The 3,492-nt window shown below is 36.5% G+C and overlaps 1 long non-coding RNA gene across 1 annotated transcript in view; it reads right to left on the bottom strand.

The window, feature by feature from the left end:
• Nucleotides 1-1,263: 1,263 nt before the first annotated feature.
• The window catches only part of LOC138048819 (uncharacterized), a 3,455-nt gene continuing 1,226 nt past the window's right edge, over nucleotides 1,264-3,492 (bottom strand). Inside the window, exons 2-3 of the long non-coding RNA XR_011132213.1 lie at nucleotides 2,210-2,366; nucleotides 1,264-1,780 (exon numbers count right to left, since the gene is read on the bottom strand). This is a non-coding gene — a long non-coding RNA (uncharacterized lncRNA). The remainder of the gene's footprint in view (nucleotides 1,781-2,209; nucleotides 2,367-3,492) is intronic.

Genomic DNA, 3,492 nt, shown 5'->3' with positions numbered 1-3,492 from the left:
TTTCATGTTCGTTTGTGTCCGTATTGTCTCACGGTGGTGTGTGTGTGCGAGATAGAGGGAGAGAGAGCGCTACGCCCGCATAATTTTACTTAACATTTCAGTTAAAGTTTAGTTTCTGTCTTAATTATTTATAGATTCTGTTAAATCGTCAGTGATATTTCATTCATGCTACTCTTGATCTTGCGTAGCGTTTTGAAAGATTTTTGCAGATCATTATTCAAGTAGCAAAGGATAGAGGTCTTGGCTGCTAACAATTCTGCGTGCGTACCGGAAACAATTGGGTAAGCGAGTTCTTTGTTTTAACGAACATGAAAGTAAAATTTTACAGGTCAGTGCTTCTGGAGGCACGACAAACTTAGCTGCTGTCCGCTGGTTAACACAGTTATTTCATTCAACTTCCTTTATTCAGGTAATGCACAAGCGCGGAGCGGCTTGAGAGGGTAGCAAGAAAGAGCGGAAATAATTAATAGACCTTTTCCGCTTGTACATTTGTTTTCCCAATAGTGAATACAGGTCATGTGATAATACCAACACGATCTCTTCCTCAAATGAAGGATTATCCTTCATTGTCAGTTTATGAAGTATTATCCTCATTTTGATCACTCTGCCTCAGGACTTGTGGTAGCAAATAAAAAGACAGGATTTGAACCCGGAGAACCCACTGAAGGAACTGTTTTTATCCACTTAACCACTAAAGATCAACTGATTAGCCCAGGGATCAATTCCGATAAATTTCGTGACCAACTTTATCGGGGGAGATCACTATTGATCATTGGTTTTTCTCACAATCTACATGTATTGAATACATCGGAATAAATGCTTTCTTTTTCATTTCTCCGTGTACAGAGTGCTTTTATTTTCAAAGTTTGGAGCCTTTAAAGGACATTTGCGTAAGCTAAGTAAATGTATTAACTCGAAAGATATCACATTCACATTCAAAAGCTATATTTCAGAGAGCTATGTGACCTTTAAATAGTATTGCAATATTAATGGAATATGCTTTACACAGACTGAACTATGTAATGTAGCAAGTTACATAGTTATTGCATAGCACGTAAGGAGCAGTAAATAGCCTTTATATAGCTCAACATAGTGATATGATAAACTTTACAAAGCCTTCACATATGTCTGGTTCTACAAGGGAATTTTCGTCTTAAATTTTATACATAATAAGAAACTGCATGCTAAACATTTCTTTAACTTTTTATCTAAAAAGAGTTGAATTTATAGAATAAACTAAAAATTTGTTTCATTTGAGAAATGTTAAAATTGTTAACAAGCTGTAGACAACAGTTTATTTCCAGTTTCCTGCAAGAAATGAAGACTGGAAAAAACTGTCATTTTCTGGCAGCACCTAATAGATGTATCAAATTCAAGCTATTTCCAGCTTTTGAAACAACCCAAAACTTGCAAAAACTGGAAAACAATTTCTGGAATAAAAGCTGGAATTTGATTCTGGAATAAAGCTGTCACATTCTAGAAATTTCCAGAAATTTCCAGAACTTAACAGGAAGCTTGAAATTCATTTTGCAAGGGATTATTAGCTTGACTGTAAACCATACGTCTCGTCTAAAAGAACTTAATAACAGAACAAGTCAGAATGCACACAGCCAATCCTCTTTTCTTTTTACTACAATTATTGTACTTTTCATTTATTATTAATTTTTTACAATGCATGGTAACAAAATTGTCATTTGCATTCGGCTATGCACCCTCTTAAGTTTTCTTTGTGCTCATCTGTTGTCCTGCAAACTTTGTTTTCACCCCGACTTTAGTACAGCTGGAATGCAAAAAAATCATTGCTGGAACTGAAAGACCCGCTACGCCCAGTATTATGAAGAGGATTCTTCCTATAATATTATTATTGTTGTCTCACAGGGTTATTTACAGACTTTAAGGTTATGATGCAGGACCTCAGTTTACTGGCCTAACAAAGCATCTTACAAAATCAGACCATTTGCATTAGTGAAAGCATTAGGCAACAGATTATGTCTAAGATATTCCTTACACTGAGTTTTTGTGCAGACAGGAAATAGGAACTCCCACTCAGCAGATTTGGCACATGAAATGTGGCATTAAAATGTGTTGTAAAAATGCTTCCTTATATAAACAGCTACATTAATTATTGCTGAGTGCTGGGTAAATATAGGAACTTTGGACTATAGCCAGCCAGATTCTAGATTAAGACCACTTTAATGCCAGGAGTTACCGGTAAGTGAATTTCTCAACTGCCACAAGTCAGCTCTGGAAAATTTGTCCTTCTTAGGGAGTCCTTGTAGCCTTGCCTGCAGTTTTGAATACCAAACCAGCCAATGATTTAATTCATATCCATGAGTTTGGTAACCATGTCTAGCAGCGGCAAATACCTGCCAGAGAGTCAAAATCAAACTTCATTGACAGGCAGTTCAAGAGCTAATACTCTTACCCTGACCAAGAGGCTTTAAAGTTGTACCAGCCTCAAAACAAAAACACTTACGACAGTAAAATACTATGTAACAGGAATTGCAAACAGACAAACCCACAATTTTGAAAGTAGAACAATGCCATGTTCCTATGTGCAGAACTTAGCACATCTGAAAAACTACATCCAAGTACGTACGTAATAATTATTAAAATGATAAAATGATCATTATGATTGATGGTTTTGCAGTCATTTCATGACCAAGTCATTGAGAAAATTAAAGTAAGAAGGCTCGTTTCATCATCATTTTCCTTTTATTCATTGGTGAGTAGGCCCTTCGCATGACCATGTCATGTGACCTTGTCAATTATAAAAAATGATTGTGGCACAAAACGTGATTTTAGAATGGTATATAACTTTAAAAATTGTAAAAGAATTGAGTGCTGGAGGCAAAGTTTGCCCTCCAGCAGCTGCTTTCCATATAAATCTCACTTAAGCTTAAGTTTTTAAGCATTAAAATCAATGTAAAATCTCTCACCTAAATGTCAGAGGCCTCAAAATTGACATTCTCACTAATTTCATCACGCTCCTTCCATTTCTGGCATCTATTTTGTACCACAACCATTTTTTTTATAGGATTCACGCCCCGTCCACACATATCCAGATAGTTTTGAATTTGCAATTTTTTTCTTTCTGGATACGCCTTCTGTTCACACATATCTGGTGAATTCGCTGGCAAATCTGGAAATTTTTTAATACACTTTCCAAAATGGATATTTTTAAATCCACTAGGAATCCAGAACTGTGTGGACACTAAATCCAGATCCAGTTCCTTTCTTAAGATTGCTGCCGAGGGGTTCATGGAACATGCTCTGTTACCTCTGTCTCCTTGAGGAGTCCTGAGTACTAGATTGAATCTGGATACGTTTCGGATAGGAGTTGACAGGCAAATTTGATTTGAATACGCTACGTGTGGATGGGAATATTTTTTAATCCGGAGAATAAAAGTTGAGGATTCAAAAATATCCGGATAAGTGTGGACAGGGTTCACAAAAGGTTACCGTTCTCACGTGACACGGTCACGCAAAGAG

The sequence above is a fragment of the Montipora capricornis genome, chromosome 5 (genome assembly GCF_036669925.1).
Source record: "Montipora capricornis isolate CH-2021 chromosome 5, ASM3666992v2, whole genome shotgun sequence".
Lineage (NCBI taxonomy): Eukaryota > Metazoa > Cnidaria > Anthozoa > Scleractinia > Acroporidae > Montipora > Montipora capricornis.
The sequence above is the reverse complement of the archived record's forward strand: the minus strand, read 5'-3'. Positions and strand labels throughout refer to the sequence as shown.